The sequence below is a fragment of the Carassius carassius genome, chromosome 1 (genome assembly GCF_963082965.1).
Source record: "Carassius carassius chromosome 1, fCarCar2.1, whole genome shotgun sequence".
Taxonomy (NCBI): Eukaryota; Metazoa; Chordata; class Actinopteri; order Cypriniformes; family Cyprinidae; genus Carassius; species Carassius carassius.
The window spans coordinates 11,593,561-11,613,337 of NC_081755.1; the positions used below are offsets into that span (position 1 = coordinate 11,593,561).

General features: G+C 38.3%; 1 protein-coding gene and 1 pseudogene across 1 annotated transcript in view; both read right to left on the minus strand.

Annotated features, from left to right (window-relative positions):
* The window catches only part of LOC132150315 (zinc finger protein 271-like), a 96,257-nt gene extending 79,618 nt beyond the window's left edge, over positions 1-16,639 (minus strand). The window contains exon 1 of the mRNA XM_059559241.1: positions 16,381-16,639. The gene's annotated coding sequence lies outside the window, so the exon portion shown is untranslated. The remainder of the gene's footprint in view (positions 1-16,380) is intronic.
* On the minus strand, positions 8,914-10,676 carry LOC132149519 (zinc finger protein 271-like; annotated as a pseudogene).
* Positions 16,640-19,777: the final 3,138 nt, after the last annotated feature.

Consider the following 19,777-nt stretch of genomic DNA (forward strand, 5'->3'; position numbering starts at 1 on the left):
TTGTGCTACGGCCAACCCTTAAATGTTGCTATTTCTTTTCTGAGAAATGCAGTTTTTCCATCTATTTGGTGTGTCAAATCTAACAGTAGACTACAGTAGCCATGAGCCTTACTTTTATCTATATTGAAGACTTCAGCTAAAACTGCCTAAGGACCCGCAGCGATTCTCTTTTAATGATATCCTAATTTTCTTTCAACACATAAACACGAAAGCTTGCTTGAAAATGCATAAATACGTTGTTCACGGAAGTTCATGACATGGTCACGAAATTTGATCTATTGATTCATGTTCGTGAACACGAATTTCACTTTTTTTTGTGTCACTCGGCACGACTTTCGATCTAATGTATTTCAATAGGAAGCATTTTTTGTGTCTGCACCACGTTTTTCTTTCTGCCACTCGGGAGCATTTTTTTCTCCTTCGTTATTCATTTTTAAACTTTAAGCGCTACATTACTCAACATTTAAGCAGGACATTTTATCCTTGTTTTTATTATTGTAACACTAATGAGCTGATGGTATTTCAGCCATCTGTTCCATATTAATGAATCCTAACTCTCTAACACATTCTGCACTCAAAGACCAGAACGTGAGTAAACCAGGACTTTGAGTTTTACTACATCTTCCAACATAATTCACCATTTGGGGCGCCGCGATGTCTGCAACATCCTGCCGTGGGTGACCGTTATTACACCTTAGAGAAAGTCTCCAGAGACACTCGCGGGAGCCTCAAAAGAAAAAAAAAGACGAAACCCCCGTTTTTTTTTCCCCCACGGCCCGACAACACATTCCAGCTTCAAAGAGATTACGAACTCTCCTTACAACTTACACACACACACACACACCCACAAATGTTTTATCTTACACTCATCATGTAAGTCCTTAATAATATGTATTTTGAGTATGTTTGTGCGTTGCATAAATGGTTAATCCTTGTTATGTGAAGAGTATAAGTGCTAACTTATTAATTGGAAGTGTTTATCCTAATTCTAATATTCTCAAATAAGAGTCATGATTCTGTAACCCTACCCCTGACCAGCTCATAAAACTTTATGACACCACTGGGAAACAGGACAGGAAAAAGCTAGTTCACCGGTACCTTTTTCTCAATGTATCCTAAACTATTACTTTTTTCAATGAATTCCAAATGTATTGTAAGTATTGCTTTTTGGTGCATTAGATGTTCCCCATATAAATTGGAGTATCTGCAGTTTTATCGTGTGTTAATCAAACTTTAAATGTGTGTAATTCTGCATTTGAATGTAACTTCTTGTTTTGATCATTTATATGTTATTTTTGGTATCTGTTTAATCGTCATGCTTTGACGGACTCACTTATATAAAGGAAATTACAGTAAAATGTATTATTCTGGAATTACCAACTTGCTGGAATAAAACTGCTGAACTCGACTGTACCATAACTCACTCGAAGTGGGTGTTTCCCCAGAGACAAAGGAACTTTTTCCCGCTTCAGATCGCGGACGTTCATTGGTTGTTCACGCGAACAGAGGCGTGAACCAGTCGAGCTATAAAGGACTGACCCAGGAAGCACCTCCCACTCTTACCTTCTTCGCGCTTGCCCTTTTCCTCTGACCCTGCTTGTCCCTCTGCGCGGCCTTGGGCCGCTCTCCTATCGCCGTCCCTCTCAGCACGGCGGCTGAGAGGACAGCCTTTTCATGGCTCCTCCGGGAGCGTTTCTTTTGTTTTGTTTTCCTTACTAAGTTTATTCAACTATTCGTCTCTCCACACAAGGACGACGAATTCTAAAACATTGCTTTGTTGGACCTTTCAAATATTGCGCGATTCCGCAGCAGCCCGGAAAACAGAAAGAACACACCTAGCTACGGGACCACGCTCACGCTGCTCCAGCACACAAAGAGACACAGAGACACTTGCAAGTATCATTCTCTATGGAAATTTAAATGCTGCTTAAAGTTTGTCTATGATTTGATTCTTGTTGTCTTTCAAGGGTTACTGTCTGTGAGTTTGCATAACTGACCGCGTGATTCTGTGAGCGCGTGATCACGCCTATTCTCTCATTCATCCTCTCTCCCTCTCTCTCTCTCTCCCCCTCATTTGGATTCCGTTATGTCTTGTACAAAGTTTACTGTCTATATTGTCGTACGCGTATTTACTCTGTATAAATCGTAGTTGATGTATTATTAGTTCAATTATTAAATTCCATATACTCCAGATTGTCTGTCTAAGTTGCTCATGTTACGAAGTCAATGAAATGTCGATCTTAGCTACAAAGCTTATATGTTACTTTTAAGTAATCTAAATTTTATAAGGACAGGAGAATGGTTTCATGGCCAGAAACTATTTGTCCTGGAATTATAAGAAGTGATAGCGTTACTGAGAATTAATAAGTTAATCTTACGGCCGTTTGCTGGACGAACCACGTTTGATTTACATTAATTTCTAGTTAAAGATATCACAATAATTGATATGAAGAATAGAATATTGAAATATTAATGAGTAAATTACAGTGCCTTGTGATGAGTTATTAATATATACAATTGACCTATTTTTCATCTTCAATAATTTTAATGCAACTGTAATATGATATATATATTAATCATATTCCTGATTAATTATTAAAATTCCCTATATATCATTTGAGTTAATTATTATGTACAACCCAGTGCGGCTACATTATTCTGTAGGCTAGTCGTCTTTTGGCTACTATCTTCAACACATTAACACGTGTTACTTGATAATTCAACAATATGATGTTATGACCATGTTTTATTTGATTCTCCTTCGATTGTGAGAACGGGGGATTGTTATGTTAATTAAAATAAAAAAATAATTTAATTTAATTAGTGGGCACCACCATTACCCATGATCCTCAGCATCTGTTGCTATGGAGACGGAACCATTCCGCTTTGCTATTGGCTGATTGCTTTATGCCGCGGATTCTGTCTCATTGCGCTCAAACCACTGTTCAGGTAAGCCACGTCACGATACTTGTCTTGAATGTAATGATCACGTTTTCCTTAAATTGTATAATTAAATGCATTTTCTTTGTCATTAGACATACATGGTTTACATGTCAGGGCAACAAATTAAAGGCCGACCAATGGTTTCCTCATTATCAGCAAAAAAAAAAACTAAAAAAAAAAAACTAAAGCACGTGGAATAAGGTTAGCTAGCATTTTTAAGAAGATGGGAATCTCTCACTATTGGTGAACTCATTTTAAATCTTTTATCAAAATATCTAGCCTACACTTCTTAATTAACATTTTCTGTTCTCCCTGCAGATCCTGTCAAACGTCACCTTTCTGAACCTATAGATACACCTGATATTCAAAACCCAAAGGCACTATCATCATCATCCACCCATCTATCACTTCATCATTTTCAATCTCACAACCTCTATTCATATCTATCCCACCATCGATATTTCTATTCATCTCTTCAATCTGTATCTGATATCTGTCTTTCAGTCTCTATTTCTAAATCTTTCCTGTCTTTGTCTACTTGTCTGTTTTATTCATCTCTATCAGTCAGTCTGTCTGTATTGACCCTCTAAAAGGGTCTATGTAGGTAGTGGCATGCCCAGAGGCTTGAGGGGTCCCCCGAGGGACGTTCGCAGAGGCCTTACTGTCTTTTAGGGTGACTTTTAACATCTGTCCTGGGACTGCAGATGAAAAATAGCCTTCTGGCTAACTCTGGCATATTGGCAGAAATGTTTATTAATATGCACTGTCCCTGTAATAAATAAATAAAAAATAAAATATTACTTATGAATTTGTGTGTTTCTTAGAATGAATTCAAGCAGGATACATGTCAAGCCAATGAGCCAGTGCTTATATTTTCTCTAAGGTACACAGAATTACACCATATTTTAGATTTGACACATTTACTAGGTGTGCAGTATTATTTATTTAATATAAATATTCTAAATAAATTGTGGCATCAGAGCATTAAAAGTGGTAGTCTATTTTAGTAAGATTTTTTGGGAAAAAGATATTTGTCTGTACACGGATTAAGAAATTGTTGCATGTTTTATAAATTATTTCCTTTATTTTAGTCAAACATGAGGCACTGTATAATTTCGTTCCCATTATTTAGGCCTAATTAGCCTAAAACAAGAAACGAATAAATTAAACCTGCACGATTTAGCTAAATCCTTGAAACTCTAAAGAATGGACTGATTACCGTATTTTCCGGACTATAAGTCGCACTTTTTTTCATAGTTTGGCTGGTCCTGCGACTTATAGTCAGGTGCGACTTATTTATCAAAATTAATTTGACATGAACCAAGAGAAATGAACTAAGAGACATGAACCAAGAGAAATCATTACCGTCTACAGCCACGAGAGGGCACTCTATGCTGCTCAGTGCTCCTGTAGTCTACACTGAAGACATAGAGCTCCCTCTTGCGGCTGGAGACGGTAATGTTTTCTCTTGTTTCTAAATAAATGCGACTGGTAGCCCAGTGCGACTTATATATGTTTTTTCCTCATCAGGACGTATTTTTGGACTGATGCGACTTATACTCAGGTGCGACTTATAGTCCGAAAAATACGGTAATAAAACATCCTCACATTTAAACTCAAGTTCTCTCATTATTATCAGCAAAATGCACACAATTAAAAAAAGAGCTTCAATAATTGACATTTGTAAAAGGCTTTAAGACCAAGCGGAACCCTCCGCAGCTGCTCCAGCTTCAGGAAAACAGTCTGCTGAAAGAAAGAGTATTTAATTTGCAAGTTAATGCTGTTAAATAGAGAGTTGGCAGGCAGATATAGGCCTATATTATTTACTTATTATATGTTTGTAACTACAGCATCAACATTCACAGAACAGTTATTCTTAACTAAAGCAAGCGGCTGCTGTGTGCATGGTTTATATGGTTTGGTTGAAAGCCAGCAAAGAGCGCTGCATTCATAATCTCTAAAAGACATCTCAGTTCATCGCAATATCTCAAATATCAGTTATCACACAATAAAAATATCCATAATGAATCTGTATTTTCCCCTTACTTCAAACAAATACTTAGTTTGTGGCTCATTATTAACCTATTATTATTATTAACAAAACAGGCTAAAACAGTGGGACAACAAGTTCTCTTATATTAAACTTTGAACTTTTATTAACAATATGAATAAGGAAAATGTTTTATCTGCATTGTAACAAAAATTTAAAAGTCTTTTGATTTCCCCTTTCTTTAAAACTATAGTAATTTGTGATTCATTATTAGACTATTAATTAAAACAATTCGATCACAAGTGCAGTATGGAGTACCTCAAGCCTCAGTACTAGGGCCGCTACTCTTCACGCTTTATATGTTACCCTTGGGAGATATCATCAGGAAACATGGTGTTAGCTTTCACTGTTATGCTGATGATACTCAGCTCTATATTTCTTCGCGGCCCGGTGAAACACCAATTTGAAAAAATAATGGAATGCATAGTCGATATAAGAAAAACTGTATGACGAGTAATTTCTTACTGCTAAATTCTGAAAAAACAGAGGAGTTAATTATAGGACCTAAAAACTCCACTTGTAATAACCTAGAACACTGTCTAAGACTTGATGGCTGCTCTGTCAATTCTTCGTCATCAGTTAGGAACCTAGGTGTGCTATTTGATCGCAATCTTTCCTTAGAAAGCCACGTTTCCAGCATTTGTAAAACTGCATTTTTCCATCTCAAAAATATATCTAAATTATGGCCGGTGCTCTCAAAGTCAAATGCAGATATGTTAATCCATGCATTTATGACCTCAAGGTTAGATTATTGTAATGCTTTATTGGGTGGTTGTCCTGCAGGCTTAGTAAACAAACTACAGCTAGTCCAAAATGCAGCAGCAAGAGTTCTTACTAGAACCAGGAAGTATGACCATATTAGCCCGGTCCTGTCAACACTGCACTGGCTCCCTATCAAACATTGTATAGATTTTTAAATATTGCTTATTATAAACCCCTGAATGATTTAGCACCTCAGTATTTGAATGAGCTCCTGTTACATTATAATCCTCTACGTCCGCTGCATTCTCAAAACTCAGGCAATTTGATAATACCTAGAATATCAAAATCAACTGTGGGTGGCAGATCCTTTTCCTATTGGATGCCTAAACTCTGGAATAACCTACCTAACATTGTTGACACACTCTTGCAGTTTAAATCTAGATTAAAGACCCATCTCTTTAACCTGGCTTACACATAACATACTAATATGCTTCTAATATCCAAATCCGTTAAAGGATTTTTAGGCTGCATTAATTAGAAAACCGGAACCGGGAACACTTCCCATAACACCCGATGTACTTGTTACATCATTAGAAGAATGGCATCTACACTAATATTTGTGTGTTTCTCTCTTATTCCGAGGTCACCGTAGCCACCAGATCCAGTATGTATCCAGATCAGGGGTTACTGCAGTCACCCGGATCTAGAACATATCCAGACCAGATGGTGGATCAGCACCTAGATAGGACCTCCACAGCCCTGAAAGACAGCGGAGACCAGGACAACTAAAGCCCCGGATACAGATCCCCTGTAAAGACCTTGTCTCAGACGACCACAAGGATAAGACCACAGGAAACAGATGATTCTTCTGCACAATCTGACTTTGCTGCAGGCTGGAAATAAACTGCTGGTTTCGTCTGGTCAGAGGAGAACTGGCCCCCCAACTGAACCTGGTTTCTCCCAAGGTTTCGGTTCCTTGTCGCTGTCGCCTCTTGCTTGCTTAGTTGGGGTCACATCATCTACAGTGATATCGTTGACTTAATTGCAACTAAATGCACAGACACTATTTAAACTGAACAGAGATGACATCACTGAATTCAATGATGAACTGCCTTTAACTGTCATTTGGCATTATTGACACACTGTTTTCCTAATGAATGTTGTTCAGTTGCTTTGAAGCAATGTGTTTTGTTTAAAGCGCTATATAAATAAAGGTGACTTGACTTAAAAGCTGACATTAGCAATAAAATAGTACAATGATACAAATTCCCATAGGCATTTAAAGATCTTACTTTTATTAACAATAACGAATAAGATGGCTATTGCAACCAAAATAAATAAAGTATTTTCCCCCTTGTAAAACAAATGCTTGATTTATGGTTCAGTGTTTTATTTATTTTAAATGAAAACAGCAACAATGACAAACTTAGCCTATATTAAAGGAAGAAATTAAACTTTTAATGACAAAAGGTTTGCTTTTGGATCAGTATCTCCCATCAATCCCTGTTATGCACAAATCCGGCGGGAACTCTATGGGCGCCGCCATCTTGCCTGCCGCCATTACTGCATGCCTGCGAAGTCTGACGGTGTGACACTTGCCTGTGCCCTCTAATAACAATTCAATGAAAGAGAATCCTGCTCAGTAAAGAAAATGTCTGGTAAAAAGCGAACATTGGGTAGATGATGAAAGGCAGTGGCCAAAACTTACTGATAAAGGTAATTTTTTGACAACATACTGTAATAATGTAAAAATATGTAATGTAATTAAGAAGTGTATTAATTGATGACGACAATAAATCCGAACGCTGTCGTTACTAGCTGTGTTGCTAATATGTTCACAAGCTTCACAAGTTTCAAAAAACTATTAGGCCATCCTTAAAAATATTCTTGTTTGCCATAACCCGACCGACCCTGTCAATTTAGGACTGACCCAATTAATAATTTTTTTCCCCTTTTAGTCCGACCGACTTGCCGATTGTAATTGCGTTAAGACCCATGTTTCGCCGGATTTGTGTATAGCCTAAAAAGAAGCTCTGCATACACTTGCACCTGTAAATCGTTTATATTTTATATGAGTTCATTTTGCTTTTGTGCAATAGATGTCCTGTACACACATTTGTCCCACCATGTCGCTCTCTGTTGCATCGGGTCTCGCGGGAGCAAGTCTGTAATCCACTGGCACTTGACTTGACAGTGCGTGTGCTACATCCTCTTTACAATCTCTAGATTATAAACACTGCATTCTGTCAGCAATATAATGCAGCAGTAACGTATTAGACTTAACTGTAACAGACAGTAACAGTTCGACTTACCTAAGAAAATAAAGCACTTTTTAATTTCATTTGTATAATTTTTCTATTATATTCATCTATGTTTGTAATCTGGTTATTTTCTGATTTATTCACCTACAAAATCACCCCAATCGTGAATTTTTTTTATAGCGCTGTTCAAGTCATCCGGTGATTTTATTTTTCCATATCGCAATATACATCGCAGAGAAACATTACCGTGATGGGAGTTTTTTTTTCCAATATCGTGCTGCTCTACTACTAAGTTTAGTCAAGCTAATTGTCTGAGTAGTTTCTACAGCATAAACACAAACATGTAGTCTTCCATTGTTGTTAAATGATGTAGCGGTGTCTGACTATGGTTAAGACGTGGGGTGATGACTACCGTATTTTTCGGACTATAAGTCGCACCTGAGTATAAGTCGCATCAGTCCAAAAATACGTCATGATGAGGTAAAAAACATATATAAGTCGCACTGGACTATAAGTCGCGTTCATTTAGAACCAAGAGAAAACATTACCGTATAATGCCGCGAGAGGGCACTCTATGCTGCTCAGTGTAGAATACAGGAGCACTGTGCAGCATCTCTGGCAGCATAGAGCACCCTCTCGCGGCTGTAGACGGTAATGTTTTCTCTTGGTTCATTTCTCTCGGTTCATGTCAAATTAATTTTGATAAATAAGTCGCACCTGACTATAAGTCACAGGACCAGCCAAACTGAAAAAAAGTTCGACTTATAGTCCGGAAAATATGGTACATCGTTTCACAAAATATATGGATTGGCAGTACACAAAACCCAAAGGTGTCATTTTCAGATTTATCTACTCTGGGACCTGTTTTTTTTTTTTTTCTTTTGCGTTTTCACTCCCCCCAATGTCGGATCCATCTGGACGAAACTCATAAATGCATCTTTGTGTGTACAGGGCCTTAATATGATTGGTTTTTGTATGACTGTGTGTAACAGATGACTTAATGAAATGCTTCCCAGGTACATTGCGGTGATGTGCTTTCTCTACAGTGTGAATCCTCTCGTGTGTTTTCAGATTTATTGAACGACTAAATTTCCTGTCACAGTGTGAACACTTGTAAGGTTTCTCTCCAGTGTGAATCCTCTCGTGTGTTTTCAAATTTATTGAACGACTAAATTTCCTGTCACAGTGTGAACACTTGTAAGGTTTCTCTCCAGTGTGGATCCTCTCATGTATTTTCAGATTAACTGGCTGACTGAATCTCTTGTCACAGTGTGAACACTTGTAAGGTTTCTCTCCAGTGTGAATCCTCTCATGTGTTTTCAGACTTGATAAATTATTGAATCTCTTGTCACAGTGTGAACACTTGTAAGGTTTCTCTCCAGTGTGGAACCTCTCGTGTGTTTTCAAACTTGATAAATCACTGAATCTCTTCTCACAGTGTGAACACTTGTAAGGTTTCTCTCCAGTGTGGAACCTCTCATGTGTTTTCAGATTTGATGAACGACTGAATCTCTTGTCGCAGTGTGAACACTTGTAAGGTTTCTCTCCAGTGTGGAACCTCTCATGTGTTTTCAGACTCGATGACACACTGAATCCCTTGTCACAGTGTGAACACTTGTAAGGTTTCTCTCCAGTGTGGATCCTCTCATGTATTTTCAGATTAACTGGCTGACTGAATCCCTTGTCACAGTGTGAACACTTGTAAGGTTTCTCTCCAGTGTGAATCCTCTCATGTGTTTTCAGACTTGATAAATTATTGAATCTTTTGTCACAGTGTGAACACTTGTAAGGTTTCTCTCCAGTGTGGAACCTCTCATGTGTTTTCAGATTTGATGAACGACTGAATCTCTTGTCACAGTGTGAACACTTGTAAGGTTTCTCTCCAGTGTGGAACCTCTCATGTGTTTTCAAACTTGATGAATCACTGAATCTCTTGTCACAGTGTGAACACTTGTAAGGTTTCTCTCCAGTGTGGAACCTCTCATGTGTTTTCAGATTTGATGAACCACTGAATCTCTTGTCACAGTGTGAACACTTATAAGGTTTCTCTCCACTGTGGATCCTCTCATGTGTTTTCAGACTTGATGAACCACTGAATCTCTTGTCACAGTGTGAACACTCATAAGGTTTCTCTCCAGTGTGAATCCTCTCATGCAGTTTTAATCTGCTTGCTTTACTAAAAGTTTTTTCACACCCAAAGCACACGTACTCTCTCACACCATTATGTATTTCCTGATGTTCTTTTAAACTTTGTAGATGCAAAAAACTCTTACCACACAAATTACATGGATGTGGTTTCTCCTTTGCATGAACTTTCAAGTGTTTCTTCAGAAGTGAAGCCCATAAAAACATTTTACCACATTGATCACATGCGTGCTGCTTCTCTCCAGTGTGGATGTTCATGTGATTCTTTAGGTTTGATGATTGTGTGAAACTCTTCCCACATTGATTGCAAGCGAATGGTTTCTCTCCAGTATGAACTCTCATGTGACACTTAAGACTTGATTTATGTGTGAAACTCTTTCCACACTGAGTGCAGGTGAAAGATTTCTTATTTTTTTTCTTTAAATCTTTCTGTTTGGTTTGAGAGCAAATCAAAGGTTTTCCACCAGTTTTAACAAGATTTTTCTCTTCAATTTCACTTGATTCTTCATTTTCCTCTATTTCTTCAATGAGCTCTGAAATAAAAGTAAAAATTATTTATTTTTGGTACACTGTTGAAAGCTGAGAGAACATCTGTAAATTACACAATTTACTTTTCTTGCTTTAGATTTACTGTCTTGTCTACTGTAATGTTACTGTATTTTGTGTTTTACTAATTTAATAGGGAGACCCGGTAAACATTTTTAAGTATTATTGCTCTTTTCGGTCAGTTTGACCCCAGGGTCTTTAAGCTGTATAAAACAAGAAATATATAAATTTTACTAGGGCTGTGATGGTGGCAGATTTTAACCACTTTACCACCATCATAGACCTAGTAAAATGTATATATTTACCGTATTTTTCGGACTATAAGTCGCACCTGAGTATAAGTCGCATCATTTAACGTTCACACAGGACATCACAAAAGATCGCATTTAATTGGAAATGTGAACGGCCTTGCAAAAAAATCTATTTTTTTCAAAAAATCGGAATTGAGCATTAAGCCCTGCAGTGTGAACGTAGCCTAATATGTGCAAGCCGTTCTGGAGGTGGACATAGGACGTAGGCATCGAGCACATGCCTCTGAGATATGAGAGTCTCACAAATATTGTTTACAAGAACAAAGTTTCCTTACTTTAGCAAAGGAAAACCAGTCTCTTCTTGGCTTAGATTGAAATCCTCCTAATTAGGCTAATGCTTCTAATTAGTGACCAGCGATTTGTTTTGGTGTCTCTCATCCACGCTTCCATGTTCGTCAATAATCAAAAGTGCATGTGTGTCCTACGTCATCTGCCCAGAACGGCTTGAATATATGACAGTCAGGAGAAGTGAGGAAAAAAAGTGTTTATATCATTTAAAATATGGATGCTTTTCTTACAACTAGGGCTGGGATAAACGATTATTTTTTGAACGATTAATCTAGCGATTATTTTTTCGATGCATCGATTGATCTAGCGATTAATTTTTCGGGCCGATTTGATTTCGATTATCTCCCCATTAATTGAGTACTAACAATTTATACATGTTGATTTACATATCTGAATGAAAAAAACATGAATTCCTTAACATTGCAATATATGTTTATTGCTCTTAAAATTACAAAATAAAAGACTGACTAAGAATGCATTACTTTGCACTTGTATAAGAGATAGCATTCAATAAAACCTTGAAACCTTGAAAACACATAGCTTACTGAAACAAGCTTACTGAACACATAGGGCCTAGCTTACTGAAAAAAGAAGTTCTTTCAGATGAAAATAACAACAACTTGATGTCTAGCATTCAATAAAAAAGTTCACCAAAAATACTTGTTTAGAGCAATTGAAAGAATACAGTAACCAATGTAAACTTGAGGGCTTTAAGCTAATACAGAGAGTGCTTTTACAAAAAAAAAAAAAAAAAATTAACAGTGGGAGCCAGCAGCCTGTCATGGAGAAAAAAAATCTCCGAATGCTCCACGTGAAACTTTGGCGTTCCGCCCTTTTTCTATCGTGTCTAATGATTTTGGTTAATATGCACAAGGGAGGGAGAGAGCAAGAAGCGCTCGTGTAGTTTGAAGACTGTGAGTGCGTGAGTGCGCGAGCGCGCATGAAACTTGGGTGTTTCGCCCTTTTTCTATCGTGTTTAATGATTTTGGTTAATATGCACGATGGAACGAGAGAAAGAGGGAGAGAGAGAGAGCAAGAAGCGCTCGTGTTGTTTGAAGACTTTGAGTGCGCGCGCAGCCGGGGCTCTCTCTCGTACGCGCCCTGTCACTGTCACTCACCGATCAAATAAGGCTTTGACAGCCGCCAAAAAAAAAGATCAATGCAGAAAAACCCCTGGATTGGTTATATAACGTTGCACAGAATGTTGATCAGGCCATCGCGTATATTCAGCGCACATAAGGTAAATTGCAAACTTTTTTTAGAGAAATAAAAACAGGTCGACGAATCGATGCGCATATTTTGCGTTGACGTATTTTTTGCGTCGACGTCATCTATGACTTCGACGCGTTGTCCCAGCCCTACTTACAACACACCGATTCCCTACAGGAAGCCTTTATTCATCCCTCAGAGCCATGTGAGTAGGGCTGTGACGGTGGCTGATTTTTACCACCGCGGTAGTCATGGACCAACAACCGCCGGTGGCGCGGTGTTTGAAAAAAAAAAAAAAAATTATATATATATATATATATATATATATTAGTGTCAAAATTTGCTCATTAACCAAGGCGATAATTTTTTTCCAGTTTAACTTATTCAAATTATTTTACGTAGGGGCGGGGATGGCCACCCACTCACAACTGCTGCTTCTGTCACTTTTTCTCATGACAAGAAGTGAATTTATTCAGTCGCAGACTCGCAGAATGACTGAACAGGAAACGTTTCAGACACGCGCTCCACTTCACTTTATTATCAGGTGCAAGTTAAGCGAGCGCGGACGGTCCTGTGCTCAAAGGCGGTGCGTGCTTCCTTTGTGCATATCCTTTCATATCAAACTGCGAAATAAACTATATGCAAGCAGTGTCGTGGTCAGTTAATTCATGGAATTACCAAAAAAGGTGATTAAAGCTGACTTAAACTGTGCATGCATGTAATATATTTTATATATATTATATACAGGATATATTTATATGTATGCACGTCTAGAAATCAGCCCAGCACTGTCTCACTCATCTAACACATCCTATTTAACTCGTCAGTTCGTGTTTATTTGAGCACTTCTGTCAGTGAACGCCGCCTGCAAAACACTAAAATAAATATCAAAGAAATAATGTTTATTTAGGCTACAAGAAAGTAGCCTAAATAAGAAAGTTAAATACACCCTGTCTAACGGACGCGAGCAATGCAGCGCAACAAAATACTCATTATAATCAGTGATGCTACACTGGATGTAGCACAACATGACATGATAAATCCCCGTCCGGTCTGTGATGTAGGCTACTGACACAGAGTTCAAATGTCCTGTATAGATACTAGACAGACTAAACCTGTTTAAACCTGTCGTTTGTATTTGGCCAGTTTGGAGAAAGCCTCACCAAACCTTACCAGCCAGCGTTTGCGATCACGAGAACTTGTGCAAACGCTGATGGGTGACATGAATGCAGATGACTCCAGATCGGCGATGTGGTATTTACTTTCCCAACAAGATCCATCGCCCAACACTAAATTAATTTGTTGAACGTATAAACTGTATTTTCCCGCGCTCAAATCTGCCAATCTAAAGGAAACGCTGTGTTTGAGGTAATTTGTTAATTACCATAGACTTAGAATTTGCAACTATTACAGTTATTACACTTATATACAAAACTTTGTATTATGTTTGTGACGTCACGTGCACTACCGCCGGTGGCAGTAGACAACCGCAGTAGCAACCGACTACCGCGGTGACGCGGTTGTCACGGCAACCGTCACAGCCCTACATGTGAGGCACTTTTTATTACAGATGCACATGCTTTATTTGACTACTTTTGGACTATTGAACAGAAACACCCTCCTACTCCAATTCTAACGCTTGGAAGAGCCAGGATAATTATTTATATAAGTCAGATTGAATTAATCTGTAAGAAATCAGTCATATACACCTAAAGAGTTCTTGAGAGTGAGTAAAACATGGCTTAAATTAAATTTTTGGGTGAACTAACCCTTTAATATCTTTCTTGTGGTGAACACAAAAGGAAAAAAAAGATATTTTGAAGAATGTGGGTAACCAAACAGTAGCTGGTGCACATTTGATAGTAGAAAAAAATACTGTTCAACTGTCTGATAATACACATTATTCAAAATAACATTTATCATGACATAAGAATATTGTTATTTTTGTGAAAAAATGTTCTGTATGTGTATCGTGGCCTTATTTTAGTGACATAAAATTAATTTTTCACTAACCATAAATAAACTTTGTTTTTTCAAAAACACAAACATGTAGGCAACATCCATGCAGCACAGCATATTATTGTTGCAGATTGTGCCGATTACAGTGTTATCACAAGTTATTAATATGCTTATACACACACATACACACACACACACACAAATTCTCCAGGGCTCAAAAATAACGAGAAAAAAAAGCTTTTTTTTAAGCCTAATGTACAACAAACAGTCATTAAAGATGAATGAAGAATAAACACCAACCTCCTTGTTCCTCGTGTTTTATTTCTTGTGCCTCGTGTTTTTTTTCTTGTTCCTCGTGTTTTTTTTCTGGTTCCTCGTGTTTTATTTCTGGTTCCTCGTGTTTTATTTCTGGTTCCTCGTGTTTTATTTCTGGTTCCTCGTGTTTTATTCTCAAAGTTTCTGGTTCCTCGTGTTTTATTCTGCAGGTTTCTGGTTCACTCGTGTTCTCTTCTCTCTCCTCTTTCACAAACTCCATCTTCACAGCAGCAGATCTCAGTTCAGATGATAAACTCCTTCAGATATTTTTTTAGAAACATATCTAACCGTTTGTATTAAGGCAGCACACCGACATAACAACAACAGAGAGCGTGGTGAATCTGAACTTCTTCCTCTGAGGTTTAATGATGTTTGTCAAACAAACGAATGTGTTTAGCGCCTCCCGCTGGACTGGAGCGAAGCGACGAGAGGAAGAAAGACCGGAACATTGTGAGGACGTCATTTGAGAAGGGTCTGTCCAGAGCCGTCAAAAATAAGAGTTGCGACACTCTTTGATCTCGCCGCCACGCTGTCACGTGGTTCATGTAGCTCTCAACAGTTCCAAACAACTTCGCGCTGTCAGCCAGTTTGAATGGTTTTAAGCGGGACAGACAAGCTTCAACTATATTTGCAGCAATTATAGGTAAATATTGACGCTTAATATGTATTGATTATTACGTTGACACTTGCATAGCATTTTTTTCTATGGAGTGGCGGAAACACGGCATTAATCAGTTTTTGTGTTTAATTTTGGAGGGAAGATCGGGCGGCTCCTATTAATATTAACATAAAGTATGTCTGTATACTAATAAAATATACAGTATACACACATACAAAAAAGAAAAAAAGTTATCCTAAGAACTAATTTGTCCTAATAAGAGGATTTTAGGACAACTTTAGATTCATTTCAAATGATATACAGATATAGATATACACACACCCACACATAATTTACATATAGTGAGTTTGTGTGTACATACATGCATGTATATATATATATATATATATATTTATATATATGTATATATATATATATATATTTATATATATATTCACACACACACGTACACAGATAAACACTATATGTAATGTGTTTATTATACACACACACACATACATACACACACACACATAAAAATAAATGTATATATAATAATATAGAGTATTCAAAATTAGAAATGGATAAAAAAAGTGAATCAAAGTTGTCTTAAAACCTAGGAATTGGCCAGCCACTTCGGACCAGACCTCTCCAGACGATAGATGGATGTACCAGGGTCCCAGTTTTCTGTAGCTCGGAGCTGATGGTACTGCTGGACATCTTCTAATTGCCAGGCAAGGAAGCATGATGTGCCTTTCATCTGCTGCAGTAAGTTTCTTTGGGTGACATTGCTGACCAGTTCTCAATTTCTTTGTGCTTCTTCAACAGAGCTTGAAGTAGCGCATCCGTCTTGTGTCTTGTTGCTGCATCTTGCCGTGGTATGTTTTTTTTTTTAGCAGAGTTTGGCTGTTAATATTACTGTATATATTGTATTTAAAATTTTATTTTGCTGCTTTGGAAATGTTCTTATAACGTTTATGCCAATAAAACCCCTTGAATTATATTAAAGGGTTAGTTCACCCAGATAGCAAAATTATGTAATTAATAACTTACCCTCATGTCGTTCCAAACCCGTGAGACCTCCGTTTATCTCCGGAACACAGTTTAAGATATTTTAGATTTAGTCCGAGAGCTCTCAGTCCCTCCATTGAAGCTGTGTGTACAGTATACTGTCCATGTCCAGAAAGGTAAGAAAAACATCATCAAAGTAGTCCATGTGACATCAGAGGGTCAGTTAGAATTTTTTGAAGCATCGAAAATACATTTTGGTCCAAAAATAGCAAAAACTACGACTTTATTCATCATTGTCTTCTCTTCCATGTCGGTTGTGAGAGAGAGTTAAAAACAAAGCAGTCTGGATATCCGGTTCGCGAACGAATCATTCAGTTCACCAAATCGAACTGAATCGTTTTAAACGGTTTACGTCTCCAATACGCATTAATCTACAAATGACTTAAGCTGTTAACGTTTTTTAATGTGGCTGACACTCCCTCTGAGTTCAAACAAACCAATATCCCGGAGTAATTAATGTACTCAAACAGTATGCTGACTGAACTGCTGTGAAGAGAGAACTGAAGATGAACACCGAGCAATAATAACGATAAATGCCAACCAATAATTATATAATTTTTTTAAAATTACATTTTAATAAAAGAAGCTAAATTTATTTTATTTTGTGACGTAGCTATACATGAATATATACTAGTTAAACAAATGCAGTCGATGTGAATACATCAATTTTCAATCAAGCAATTAATACATGAATGGATAAAATATTTACATTTTCTTTACTGAGAACAAAAAAACTGAAAAAGGTAGCATCACAATAAATGCATACATGTACAAGTCAACAACACATGAATCAAAGCTTCATTCAAACTTATTGTTCTAATAATCAAGTATTTACAGATGGTGAAGCCAACATCCTCCTGCCATCTGAACACAGCTGATACAGTTCTGCTGCTGCACTTCACAATCTCAGGCCGGCGACACACTGGATGCGTGGCGCAAGCGTCTCAGCTGCGTGGCGTGTCAGTGACGCCTATTTTTACCGCGACACGCGCACGTGTTGGAAGCGTTTCCAAGCAAAATAGAATAGGAAAATATGTTTATATGTCATTTTGTACACAAATACTTATTAATTCATGACATTTTGATATTTGAAAGTCTGTAGGTTGAAATAAATTTAGATATAAATGTAATTTTAAAAATAAATAAATAATTATCGATTTTTAAATATTGCACCTCAAACATAGTCTATTTTGCCGTCAAAACTGTTGACGGTGTCCTTTATCAGTAGGTGTAGGTGTGTAAAAAAAAGGTGATATTGTTGTCATGAAGACAAGAGCCTGGTCTGTCGGCGGTCTCCCTCTATGTCACCTACAGCAGCAGCAGCGCGCCAGCGCCGCGTCAGGCACGCTTCTGGTGTGTAAAGACACAGAAAACACTAAGCATCCGCCACGCTTCGGGGACGCTTCTGGCACGCTGCAGAGACGCCACGCAGCCAGTGTGTCACCGGCCTCACTCTTCTCAACGGGGATGTCATTGAGCAACAGGATGAGGAAGACCTTGATGATGACTCTCTGATCCACACAACCTTGAAGCGAGAGCAGAAGAACACGTGCAGGACACTCTGACTGCTGTGTCTGCTCCAAACTTTCGTGTGCCTGCACCCCATGAGCACGACTACCTGAAAAACATTTACACAGAGTTTACGAGTACATGCATTGATTTATTACTTTTGTAGTGGGTTAAACCACTGAAGTGGTTCAAATTTACAAATAAATTATACATTTATCCAAAGCGACTTACAGTGCATTCATACTAACAGTTTTTACCTAACAAGTGTTCCCTGGTATTCGAACTGAGGATGAAGACACCACAGCAGCATCTGGTCCTGATGAGACAGTAAAGGACAGGTGGAGTGATGGAGCGTCTCTTCTGTGACTCTCGATCATTTCCAGGATGATGCTGTGGTCTTCTCCATCCTCAGTGCACACACCAGTCTACAGACATTTTCATGTCCTACAAAAAATACACACACACACAATACAAAAAGTCATTACTTTATTCTTTTGTTTCAGGTTTTTCCTTTTTTTCACCTTTCCTATCAGGTCCTGCTCCACCACAAAAGATCTGCAGCAAATGCACAGAAATCAAGAATAAGAAAAGAGGTGTAATAGTTGTTTAAAATTACATTAATTAAAATAGAATACAGCTTAAGATTTCAAATGTTTTATTGTTGACTGTAGTGTACTTACACAATTCCTTTGATGGCAGCATTCCTTCATCAGTGTCTCTGCAGCAGATAAACACACATGTGTCTCATCTGTCCCTGTAACATCCAGACAAGAGTCAGTCTCCTCTGTCATTTATCTGCTCAATATTACATTTACATGTTGAGTTAGTAACTGATGTAACTCGCTTTTTATCCAACACAAATGTTCCTTAAATTATCAATATTGCAAATGGACAAATAAAATAGATAACTTATGTTTAGTTACTTTACGTAGATTTGTTTGTTTACATGACTTACACTCATCTAAAGCAGCGTTGACAAAAGTGAATTCTACACAATATCACACACACATCACTCAGACACCTGTTTCATGTCTGTTAGATGTGCTCATCTACAATTCTTATCAAACATTATCCAGTCAGATGATAAATAGACATTTTAGTAATAGTCTTCAAGAAGTATATATGGTTTATGTAAATCAACTTTTGAGTCGTGTACTTAATGGAGCTCCCATGTTAGTTATGCATTATAAAACATGTTTACAGCAAAATCACAAATATGCTATATTATGTATATAGCGTATATTATGATATGATTGTAATGAATTAAACCTTCATATTCATCCGGAAGAAGGAGGCGGGAACCGGCGGACAATCAACAACATTTTAATAACAAAATAAACACAAAAACAGCGCACCAGCCCCTCACGGACGACTGGTGCGCGCAAATAAAAACCAAAACACAACTAAAAGCCCAGGCCTGGTCCTCTCTCGTCCTTCACTGTCGTCGCTCCAGTTTTATATCCTTCCATCTCCTCCATGGGCCTCGAGACCGGTGGGTCGAACAGGTGTAGCTCATCTCCAATCACTCCCCCGGCCTCGCTCCCATGTCCCTCGGCCCCGCCCCACTCGTCACATACCCCCATCGCCCCTCGCAGGCCGGGGGGTACTCCCGAGACTGCGCTCTACTCCCCCCCCCCCCTCCCTCCGGGGGGGCCGCTCACGGGGACCTGCGGGAACCTGGGGGTAGGACAGACGAGGCGAGAGAAAAGGAGATGGAAGGAGGAGCGACAGAGACGAGAGAGGGGAGAGAGGAAAAAAAAAAAAAAAAATTCCGGTTCCCAGACGCACCGCTGCTCGGCCCTCCACCAGCTGGGCGATCTCCTCCGCGGTGCCTGGCGGTGGCACTGGACGGCCCTCGGCGGACGGCACG